This window comes from Balaenoptera musculus, chromosome 3 (genome assembly GCF_009873245.2).
Source record: "Balaenoptera musculus isolate JJ_BM4_2016_0621 chromosome 3, mBalMus1.pri.v3, whole genome shotgun sequence".
NCBI lineage: Eukaryota > Metazoa > Chordata > Mammalia > Artiodactyla > Balaenopteridae > Balaenoptera > Balaenoptera musculus.
Genome location: NC_045787.1, coordinates 96,434,888 through 96,447,701, shown reverse-complemented (window position 1 = coordinate 96,447,701; position 12,814 = coordinate 96,434,888).

Genomic DNA, 12,814 nt, shown 5'->3' with positions numbered 1-12,814 from the left:
ATTTTCCCCCCATGCCCTATAATCGGCTTTATTATTTTTCTTCCATTGTTTATTGTTTACAATATGAGGGTATAATTGTACATACATTTGTTCCCCATCTCTTCTTGTCACGTAAATGTGGTATACCTTGCACAGTTTTTCACCTTGCTTTTGTTTACGTAACAGTATATTTTGGAGATGTCTTGCAGGAATATATGTATCAGTCTTTTCTATTCCTTTTTGCCATGTTTTCCACTGAGTGGACGTACCATAGTCTAGTCAACTAGTCTTTCAATTGATGGGCATTTGGGGTGGGGTAGGGGGACATTTCTTGATTAAATAGCAGAGACTGGATAGTACTTAAACATCCTATAGGCCACAGTACTTTCCCCCATCTCCTTTCTCTTCCTTGGGTTGTTTACTCTCTAACAAATTAGTGGGCCTGCATCACAGGACAGTCAAAAATACATGCTGAATGAAGTTGAACCATGAAGAAAGTATGAGCTTTAGCCTTGGTCTTAGTTCTCCTCACTTCTATCCCAGTACCCTTTGGATTCTTGATCTCTAACTGCAGAAATCTTAAAAATGTGACAGAATTAAAACCAAAGGCAGAAATGTGTGGTGTTATAAAATTGTAAAGAATCGCGTGAGTGCTCAACATTTTTAAATGATTTTTAAAAATGAAGCAATGGCGGGGGTCGGGGGTATTGTGTGGCTCCAGGGATTTAACGAAAAACTTGAACTTTTAGCTTTAATACTCAACTTTACTTTAATGGCCAATGTCTTCATTTGGCAAATGAAAACCATACTGGTTGTTACCCACTTCTCTTTGTGGAGGGAGACTAGTATTGCTAAATTATTGGCAAATATTTTGTAAACATGAAACGCTAAAGGGTGAGTTATTTGCATGGTAATGGACAGGAAACAGGTCTTTGTATCCCACTGGCATAAGTGATTAACAAGAAAATTAGGCAGGACAGCCTGTGTTTGGGAAGCTTCACAGAAACTGGCAAATGCCAAGGTGTGCAAATGTCCTTTTCCTCTGATGAAGTAAGGTAACCTCAGACTGTATATTGTTACACATGAACATTATTGCCCTGGATAGAACTTATGATTTGCTGCAACCCAATAACAACTCTCCCCTTTGAGTAGCCCAGGCAATGCCCTCTGACCTCCAACTCCTGCTGCTGCCCTTCTTATTTATCCTGGTCTTTCCCACTTTTTGTCTTTAGTTTTATTGTCCCCAAGCCAAGAACTGACTCTTTGTTGCACTCAGTCATAGCAAATCCTACACAGAGAACCCACCTTCAAACTCAGTTCAATCTAGTGCTCCCTCCTCTAGTGTGGCATTGAGACTGGTATAACTGGCAGTGGGACCTTGGGGCAGTTTCCTTAACCTCTCTGAGGCTCAGCCTCATGATCTGTAAACCAGGAAGTGTGATATTTACTGCTCAGGGTTATTATGAGGATTAAATGAGATAATGTAAGCAATTAATGGGCAGTAAATTTAGGTGCACTCTAAGATGCTCTCTTTGACTCCTCTGCCTTTCAACGACACCTCCCTTGTTAGAATTCCTGTTACATTTATGAGACTTCAGTCTGTGACACACACCTTGATGCCTGAACAAGAATGGTTTTGCATTGTCCTTTTGTGTTGTGTGTATAAAAAACCCACATCCCATGTCTTTCAGGTTGCCTTCTAGGGAGCAGAGGCTAACTTTTAATTGAGCATCTACTGAAGGTCTAAATAAAACTTAGAACCAGATTTTTAGAGCTAGAAGGGAATGTAGGGATGTGTCATGTTGTATTTCCAGGATGGTCACCACAATAACTCCCATCTGTCATGCTCTTCTACAGTATGAACTTGCTATGTCTCCCATCCAGAGGTGAAGTCTCATTCTCCTCCTTTGACTCTAAGCAAACTGGTAACCATTTCAACCAGTAGAATAAGTGGAAGGGACACTATGTGACTTCCAAGATTAGGTCATACAATGTCATGCAGCTTCTCCCTGGTTGAACAGGATCGTCACATTTTGGAGTTCCCTGTCTCTTGTGAGAAGTTCAGCTCTCCTGAGGCTGCCATGCTGTGAGGAAGCCCAGGCCGCAGGGAGAGGCAACCAGACAAGTAAATGAAGATGCAATCTTGAAAGTGGATCTTCCAGCCCTCACTGTTCTAGCCCCAGCCATTTGGGTCCCCTTATGGAAGTCCCAGATATCATGGGGTAGGGAAGAGCTTTCCCACTGTGTTCTTTCCAAATTCCCGACCCATAGAACCCATAAGCACAGTAACATAGTTGCTGTTTTATGCTACTGAATTTAGGGTGGTTTGTTATGCAGCAAAGATAATTGGAACAAGGGATGGCAATTTGACTGTCATATTTTGGAAATCTCCTTAGGCCAGAGAATGTAAATAAATCATTTTATTTAAATACAGACTTAGTGATAGAATCATTCTTAAGCACTGGCTGTCAGGCCTGCATCTCCATGCACTATTTATTACATCGTGTACCCTCCTAGCTCTGGATGTCAGCTTATCATGTTTGCAGTCAAAACTTGACTTCAGGCCTCTATTCTCACACATTCTAAGAAGCACTCTGCTCACATAGGAAGCCATGAGGAAATGAATTACATTATAAGCCTAGCAGATAAGATTTAGTTGCAGGCTTTAGGTAGGGAGGGACATTGGGAGCTCCTAGGAAAGGAACAGAGGTGAAGAAATGGAAATGGAGAGGAGGGGAGACCGTTTGCTGAGGCTGGAGCCTTGCAGGGGAGGGAGTGGGAAGTGGCCCAGCAGGGTGAAAATCACAAGGCCCTGGTGCAAAAAGAGGGTTGAAATTGTTTCAACTCTGTTGAGACCAACAACTGTGTGCCGACAAGAAGAAGGTTGATGAGCAGCTCTAGCCAATCTCTTACTGTCTACAGATCAAGGGGCGTGTGGGGCGTGGCATATGGAGTAAGAAGGAGCAACGGAGTCGGCCTGAGAGGAGAGAGAAGGCTGCAGGAGGGAGGGGGAGAGACTTGGGCAGTCTGCGGAGCTCTGCTGAGGAGAGAGGTGGGGACCTAAGCAAAGAAGCAGGGGAACAGTTGGCCCTAAGTATCCAAAAAAAAAAAAGGAAAAATTAGAGACAGTGGGAGACGATGAGGGGAATAAAATAAAAGCACGAACAAAAAGTTCAAAGAGAACACTTGAGATTGAAGTTAAAGCAGTAAAGAGCATCTGGAAGAGATGGGGAAAATGGAGATTGAAACATATTTTGAATGAAAATAGTGAGTCCATTTTTGATGAAAGAAAATAGTTTGATGAGAGTTTAAGTGGCGTAATGTGTGTTGAATTACCTGCTTACAAAGAAGGCCATATTGTATCTAAGATGTTCCCAAGAGTGAAATTTAAGATGCCATTTTATTATAAGAGAAATTATACATATATAAACTTAAAAAATGGATGTCCTTGGAATTGGATTTTCTTGGATTACTAAGGGAGAGAAATAGCATTAAGGAGTAAAACCTGTAATTATAACACGGAGATTAAAATTCAATAAGAGAGTGTTCATTGTTTAACCAATACCTGTATTTGAGACCAAAGAGGACGAGAAATACAAGGAGGTAATTTATCTAGCTCATACTCTGGAGTTCTTTCAGATATCTAGAGACCTTCTTGCACTTATACTTTGACTTATTAGTACCTTAAGACTGAAATCTTGATGAAGAAGATGAAGATAATGACACTGATGATGCTGGTAGTAGTGGTGGTGATGGTGGGGGTAAGAATGATGATGCTTCATATATGCTAGGCACTGTCCTAAACGCTTTACTTATATTAACTAATATAATCTCCCAACAATCATTTGGGGGTCCCTTAAATGCCTCTGGTTATGTCCATTTTATGGATGAGGATACTGAGGCACACTTCTCTTTTTTTCACTTCCTCATATCCATGTCTATTTCTGTCTAAGTAATGGGGAAGGTTTAGAAAGAAAACCTAAAGCATGGTAAACAAGTAATAAAAAGCAGCTTTTTGCAAGGTCTTGGTCCTCCTCAGAACCTCCTCAGCCCCACTCACTGAGGCTCTGCTCAGGAGTGAACCTCATGTCTCTAGGTCCCACACTGCTAGAATATTTGCTTATTAATGAAATGATTGATATGATTAATAGAGTGGTTATTATTTCAGGTTATGGGGGAGCAGACATTATAAGGCCACCTAAGGATGGGGTTTTATTCTTTAGTGGCTGTCTGATATAAAGGAAAGAATAGGAACTCTGGAGTTGGACAGGGCTCTGAATTTGAATCTTGGCTCCACTTCTTACTATTTGTTTGACTTTGGACAATTTATTTATCATTGTTTTATTCACTTGTAAAATGGGGCTAATACCATCCATTTTGCAGGGTCACAGTGAAATTAAGTGAAATGAGAGATTTAAAGTGCCTAAGAAAGTGCTTGAGAATTAGCTGAGGTTCAAATTTATTACTTCTGCTTTTTTATGGAACTGATAATCAGTGGTTGCAGATATTTGATAATAATCAAATCAAATGTTGATACGGGCTTTATAGGTGAGGCTGAAAACTTTGTATTTTCATGTGCACATGGATTATGTATCTTCATTATGAAATGACCACTGAATTGGAAGATAATTGAGATTTAGGCAAATGAGAAAAAAATGCTTAAAAGAGAAAACTGCAACTACCTTTTTTTTTTAATGCTATTCTTGTCTGCTTACATTCTTTTTTTTTTATGTATGTATGTATGTATGTATGTATGTATGTATGTATGTATGTATGTATGGCTGTGTTGGGTCTTCGTTTCTGTGCGAGGGCTCTCTCTAGTTGTGGCAAGTGGGGGCCACTCTTCATCGCGGTGCGGGGACCACTCTTCATCGCGGTGCGCGGGCCTCTTATTGCCAAGCACAGGCTCCAGACGCGCAGGCTCAGTAATTGTGGCTCACAGGCCTAGTTGCTCTGCGGCATGTGGGATCCTCCCAGACCAGGGCTTGAACCCGCATCCCCTGCATTGGCAGGCAGATTCTCAACCACTGCGCCACCAGGGAAGCCCTGCAACTATCTTTTAATGTCAAGAACCCATCTGTGGTAGACAGAATAATGACTCCTCATATGTGTCCACATCATAATCCCTGGAATCGGTGGATGTGTTACCTTATGTGGCAAAAGGAACTGTGCAGATGGGATTAAGTTAACGTCCTTGAGATGGGAGATTATCCTGGACTATCTGAATGGGCCCAATATAATCACATGGGTCTTAAAAATCAGAGAACCTTTCCAACGGCGGTCAGAAAAGAGATGTGATGGTAGAAGATGATCAGAGAGATGCAACATTACTGGCTCTGAAGATGGAGGAAGGAGCTATGAGCCAAGGAATGCGGGGAGCCCCTAGAAGATGGAAAAGGCAAGGAGATATATTCTCCCCTAGAGTGTCCAGAAGGGAACACATCCCTGCTGACACATTGATTTTAGTGCATTGAGATCCATGTTGGACTTGCGATCTACAGAATTGTAAGGTAATAAGTTTGTGTATGTACTAGTGGTGTAGCTGCCTTTGTTCACATGATCCCTGTTGGGAATAGCCTTAGTTCTGGCAATCTCTTAGCCTTAATGACCAAAGCCTCCCTTTTAGTAGAGTCCTTTCGAAGGCATGTTATGTTAGCCTCTTTTTGGAGTGTCTTAACATTGACCTTATTTTTCTGTGGCCTGCTCCCTCTGTGAACCATTCACAATCATGTGTGCACCACAGGACTGCCTGCTCGGTCAGAGTTGCTTTGAACAGAAGAGGTTGCTTGGCCCAGTCTGGGCCAACAAGAGTCTCTTTCCCTGGAGTTTGGATTGGGTTGAGGGAGAGGTTAGTGTCAGCCTCTGCGTGTGGCTTGAACTGACATGGTGTAAGCTTGAGGGCTGGGTGGTGGCCGTGGGCATGGAGAAGGTAAAAATTAGGTCTGTAGGGAGAGGAGCCTGAGGCTGATGGACAGAGCAGAGCAGAGATGAGGGTCTGAGAGGAAGACCAGGAAGATGGTGGCCATGTTCTGGCTGGTTTTTAGTCAACACTTTTACCCCTGCTGGGCCCAGGTGTATCCCTGCCCCAGATTCTATAAGATAACATTGTACCATTATAAAAATGTCCTTTTTTTCAAAAACCTTATTAAGAGGTTTTCTGTTACCTGCAGACAAACGAGCCTTCACTGAAACACCTACTGTGATGAAGATGAATCAAGAGAATGGGATGTTTTCATTAATGTCGCTTTGGGTCTTCATTTGTGCTTTATTCTCAGGAGGCCTATAGAAAAGATTCAGAGCAATCTGATTATTCTGTAGGCCAGAGAGCATTTTGTACTTCTACAACTGTAGCTGGAGCTCATGGCAGCGCCTGCCTCGTGGGGATGGAATAGAATAGAATGCTTCTTTAGGCTCTGCCCAAACGCATCTGATTCTCACTTTCAAAATTAATGTTGGCAGAGCGCTACTTTTTTTAACTTTTTATTTTATATGGAGTATAGTTGATTAACAATGTTATGATAGTTTCAGGTGTACGGCCAAGTGATTCAGTTATACATATACATGTATCTATGCTTTTTCAAATTCTTTTCCCATTTAGGTTGTTACATAATATTGAGCAGAGTTCCCTGTGCTATACAGTAGGTCCTTGTTTCTTATCCATTTAAAATATAGCAGTGTTTACATGTCAATCCCAAACTCCCTAACTATCCCTCTCCCCCTCCCTTCCCCCCCCCACCCCCCTCCCAGTAACCATAAGTTTCTTCTCTAAGTCTGTGACCTAAATGTCCATCGACAGAGGAATGGATAAAGAAGATGTGGTACATATATACAGTGGAATATTACTCAGCCATAATAATGCCATTTGCAGCAACATGATGGACCTAGAGATTGTCATACTGAGTGAAGTAAGTCAAACAGAGAAAGAGAAATGTTGTATGATATCGATTATATGCAGAATCTAAAAAGAAATGATACAAATGAACTTATGTACAAGGCAGAGGGGTATTTTTAAATCAGGATTTTGCAATTCCAGCTGACATTTCTGCAGAAAACTTAAATATACAAACATAGTGCCTTGAGGACCAAACCTTACTTAGTGCTTTTCTAGTTATTTAATTTTGAGACTATGCCTGGTAGAAATTATGGTTTCTTGGAGGAGAACTTGCAGCCATTAATGGTAGTTTCCTAATTATCATTAACTCATAGAATTTAAAAAGCAACCATAAAAATCATGTTATTCAACTATTTTATTATGCAGACAAGAAATATGCACAGAAAGGTTAAATGGCTTATTTTATGGTCTTGACTGGGTCTGTATGTGTATCTATATGCAGAATTACCAAGTTCATAATTATTTAGAGAATGAATTATCAGAGAACACAGAAATCTTTGGACTGAAATATTTCTATGAATATCAAGTAGTTTTCTATAATGCATAGAAAATATTACCTTTTTTTTAATAAATTGAAATTATTTCTGTAAGCCCAGAGAAATACAATTTCTTTGATAGATTGGATGTTATTAACAAGGAGTCAGCCCTAAAGATAAATTATCCATGCATTTATTCATCTTCACATTCCTTCCTTCCTCTCTCCCTCCTTCCCGCCTTCCCTCCCTCCCTCCTTCCCTCCCTCCCTCCCTTCCTCCCTCCCTCCCTTCCTTCCTTCCCTCCGATTATTATTTATAGAGTACCTCCCATATACCTAACAATTTCTACAACCTGGAGATGCAATAGTAAAGTAGTATGCCCTCATAGGGTCCTCCTCTTGTGGAGACCTTACCTTTGTGGAGCTTATGTTTGAGTTGGGAGAACAGAAAATAAACATATAAATAAATGTGTAAGATAATTTTCGATAATGACAAAGTGCTATGAAGAAAAAAAAGTAGTAATGTGATAGAGAATAATAGGCAGGCGTAACATAGGCTATGATTTCTTAGAGTGAGGAGGTAACTTTTAGCTGATCTAGTTATCCATCTATCATCTATCTACCCTATCTTCTTTCATTACATAAGACAACTTGATGATTACTATTTAATATCAGAGTACAGAGATTAAATCACTTTCCCTAATCACAGAGTTTATGATTTTAAATCTAGTTTTATTTCCATTGCTTCTACTGCCACCTCAAAAGGGTATTGGATTTGGAATCTGTTCTCAAAGAATTCGCATTCAAGTTGGAGAGAGAAAACACAAATATTATAGGATAATATTTCAAAGTACCAGTTGGTTTCTGCCCTTCTCCACAGTCCTCACAGAATCCCTTAACTGTATCCCAAAGACTTCTCCTATGGCCCCCACTATCTCCCCTGGACCCCCCCAACAGAGACATGAGACAAACCAGAAAAAAACCCTGCAAAAATTAGACCATTTGTTTGGGTAGCTGCTGGTCAGTGTAAGGGGAAAATTCAGATGCACATTTTAGTGTTCATTTTCCCTAATCTGAGTCTAGACTGTAAAACTTCAACTGTTACTGAAGCAAACACCCTCTCTCACCAGTTCCAGCCGGCTGTGAGGACACTTAGTCACCACTGAATTACTGGTTTCATTGCTAGACCTTGAATATCACCAATCACCAGGAGTCGTCTCCTCTCATCCAGTATGGAGTCATGGTTGTCTGTATGAAAAGGTCTGTCCAGATCTGACCTATTTTATCTGCTACCCCAGGAGCATGCAAACTCCATGGATGGGAGGGTGGAGAGATGATGGTGACATGAAGGGGAAGTTTCAATTCTGACAGAGAAGGTGCTACGTAATCTCCGAAATCACTTGTGTTGTGTATGGCCATATTGGTTATCTGTTGCCACAATAATGCCTCATAACAAACCACTCCACATATCAGGGGCTTAAAACATAAGCATTTACTTAGTCTGTGAGTTGGTGAGATAGTCTGGGCTTGGCTGAGTTCTTCTGGTCTCAGCTAGGCTCATTCCTATGTCTGGTGTTGGGCTTTTGGCTGACCTAAGATAGCTCCTGCTGGGTTGACTGGGGCCACTCAGCAATTCACATGCCATCATCCATTAGGCCAGCCTATGCTTATTCTCATGGCAATTGTCGAAGAGTGAGAGCAGTCAAGACCAATTAGGCAAGGGCTTTTTAATCAAGCATCTTATTGTCCAAACAAGTCTCATGACCAAGATCAGAGTCATATGGAAGGGAACTGCGTATTTGCAAGGCAGAGAACATGGATTTAAGGAAAGGGGAAGAAATTGGGACCATTAATGCAATCAGTAACCCCACGGGTTACACACAGTTGGAGTGTTAAGGGTCATCTACTTACCAAATACTCTGGGCATAGTTTAAAGGGTAGATTGGAGTGGAGAGCAACTGGCTGCAGGGAGCATGGACAGGAATGTGTCCAGGGGAACAAGAGCAATGCCCGAATCTGGGGTGACTTGGAAAATGGAAGTGGAATGGTGATATTGCCCAGCTTGGCTATGCCATGCCTGAAGGCATGCAAAGGACATGAAGGAAGCAAGGTGGACCCTGAAGTCAGTGATCTGGAGGGTGGTAGTGACCATCACAGGCAGGGAACCCACTCATGCCTAGCAGATGAGGGTCTAGAGATAACCTGTGAAAGAAGAGGGAAGATTGGTGACATGAGTAGATCAGGTATGTGGGAGACAGAGCAGCAGAAAAGCAACATGGTGGGAGGGTCGTCTGATTAGACCTAAAGGCAGCTGGGAGGATAATGGCTGTGCATCCTGGTGAGGCCAGAAGCTTGGGGGAGGTGGGGTTTGAAGCTCATGGACAATAATTTTGATTCACCATGCTGGAGAATTGGGAGTTTTCCCAGGGCTCTAAGGAGGGTGTGTATGTCTTGCTGGGTTACCCTGCAGTGCTCTCAAGACACATTATCTAAAGCGTTATGCCTGAGGAGACCTCCATGTAGGTGGGGGTATTTTCGTGTGCCCAGCCCAGGACTCCCTGCTTCCCCACGGTTGCCAGGCCCTGCTGCAGCTCTAATCAATTTCATTGGTTTCACTTTTGTCCCTCCTGTTCCCCAGCTCACATTCGGGTGCTTGAATATCTCTTTCTTGTATCCTATCTAGTTCAATAAGCAATTGTAAAACTGGGCAATCAGGAAGAAGCCAAGCATTCTAAATCTTATTTTTCTGTTTTTCCAATAAAAAGGTCTTTTCAAGACACCCAAAGTGGAAAGTATTTTGAATTGCTTTCTTTGGCTGTTTTTGAATTCCTCAGGATCACTGTTGATAACTTTCAGAATTTCTGGGCCACAGCACTAGGCTTAAAATAGTTTGAAGGCTTCTGGGGCAACCACCTGATATCAGAAGTGATTTGTTACCCATGTTAAGGACGAATCAGATGTCATGTTATATAAGGTTAATGAGTAACAACTGTTTCATGTCTTGAGCAAGGCCCAGCCGACTACCCTACTGTCTCCCTGCTCCGGAGAGAGCCGCAGCGTTGTAGGTAAAATAGAAGTTATTAAATACCGACGTTATTTTTTCTAGGTCTTAGATCCGCCCCATCTATCTTTGTCTCCTTTGTCCTTGTGAGGCAGCTCCTGCCATTTGAAGTCAGCTGAGTCTCTGTGAAAGGCCAAGTTGTCTCCGCATTGTCAAGGAGACCAGAAAATAGAACCTGGATAGCAAAACAAATTCTTTGTGAGAGTAGGTGATGCTTGAATGTGGAAAATCTGAAAGCACGTAGATTTCCTGCTTCTTCCTGGAGCTGACCTCTGCTGGGGTTTTGTGAGGGGCTGTCTCCAATCTAACATTAAGCAGCCATTGTGTAATCACCAGTCATGAAATAGCTGTTGTTCTATGCCTGTATTTCACAAAGTGTGGTCTCTGGGCCTGAAGCATCAGATTCACTCGTAAAAATAACTCTGGGTCTGGGTCCTCGGAATCTGCATTTTTTTTAAAGCATGCGTCCCAGGTAATCTCATACTCCCTGATGGATAAGAATCCACTGTCCTAGGGGGTAAGTGTACATTTATTTGTTATTATTTGTATGCTTCAAGAAAACATATAGCAGCAGCAGCAAATTAAAAATAGGATTCTTGCTTGTGACTATGTCAAACAATCTAAGCTGACTTCTGGCTTTATGGCGTTTTCTCACAGCCCCTTATCATTCCATCGTTGGTTGAGTCAGTTGGGTGTGGTGGAGATGACTGGTTACGCACTGACAATTCGTGCTCTCCCCTCCTTGCGGCACAGAGCTGTTCCTGGGAAGTGGCCGCCCAGCCACGGACACCTTGGCTCACTTGACTCCAAAAGTGGCCTGTGACTAGTTCTCCCAGTGGAAAGGAGCTAAAATGATGTGTGTCACATCGTCCCCTTTGGCCTGGGTGCAGAGGGTCTGAGGCCCACGTAAGGGATGAATGGAGCCTGGGTCCCTGGATTACCATGTGCCAGGAGTACCTGCTTTGGACTTTGGCCTCAGTGAAAAGTGAGCTTTTATAGTGTTGAGCTACTGAGATTTTGAGGTATCAACAGCGTTTGTTACCGCAGGTAGATCATAGAGTTTGGCCTATTAGGTCGTTCTGGGGAAGAACTATGTTCTTTCTTAGCTCAGATTTAAGATATATATGGGTTTCTCAAACACGCCTAGTCCTCTTCTGAAAAGTAGCGCCAGTCTTCGAATTAGGAAAGTGGGTCCAAGTCCCAGTTCTGCCACTTACTGCCTGTGTAATTTCAGACAAATCACTCAATGACTTGAGCCTCAGCTTCTTCCATTATTTAGTGAGAATAATAATACGGTATTACTTGCCTCTCAAGATGTGTGTGAAGGTCACGCATTTGCTTGTGAATACGTGTTGTAAACCTGAAGTGCTATTATACAAATGGGAGGGATGACTTGGTTCTTTTCTTACAGACCTGGAGGGAAATGCTATTTTCTACCTTCAGTATTTTCGATAGTTTCCCAAGTCTCGATTTTTTTCCCCCTTTAGAAAATGAAGATACTAAAATTGACTTGCATTATTGTGAGGATAAAATGAGATAATATATGTGATGGTGTCCAGCACAAGACCAAGCATATTGCTGGAACTCAGAAGAGTGTTAGTTCCCTTCCCTGCAGCACTGTGTGCTTGACGGGTGTAATTCAGGGAGAGTCCACGTAGGCTGATGATAAAATGAACTGAGTTCTCCTGTTGCTTGTATTTTACTCACCTCTGTCAACATGTGAGATGATTTTCACTGTATCATCGGTCCCGTTCCTCCCCGTGCTTGATGATGGCAGGAAAGATGGCCACGGATGAGCTTTGTGCCTGTGTGTAAGCATTGCCTCCTTCCATTTCTTCTCCTACAAAGATGGAAACTCTAGTCATGGTGAGTCTGATGGAGAACTTACTGAAGCCCCCGGCCAGCCTGACCCTGACAGTCAGACCCTCGTTTTCCTAATGCTTCCTCACCTTCTGTCCTTTTCTGTTCCCGGTTTCACCTTCACTTGGCTTCTTCTTTCCCCTGGAGTCCTCTTGCTAATTTACTTGATTAGAAATTCAAGACACAGAAAACTGGTTCTAAAATAATATTTTATAAGTGTAATGATAATTCCTGCAGTTTATTTGTCTACTGTGCTACCATTTTTCAAAGTACTTTCACCTGAGTTATTTTGTTTGCTCACTCTTGGTTTTCACAGACTCACAGCTATGAAAAACTCACAGTTCTTTTGCTTATCTTAGGTGCATTTATTGGGCATAATACCATGTAAGGCTTCTGAGAGGATGGGGTGGAGGGTAGAGGGGACAGAGAGCTAATATTTATCAATTGTGCATTTTTTGCCAAGTTAGTTTTAATAGAAGGTAGCTAATTTCATTCTCTCAATAATTTTTCCGAAGTATCCCAAGTGCCTAGCCCAATTCTTGTGGGT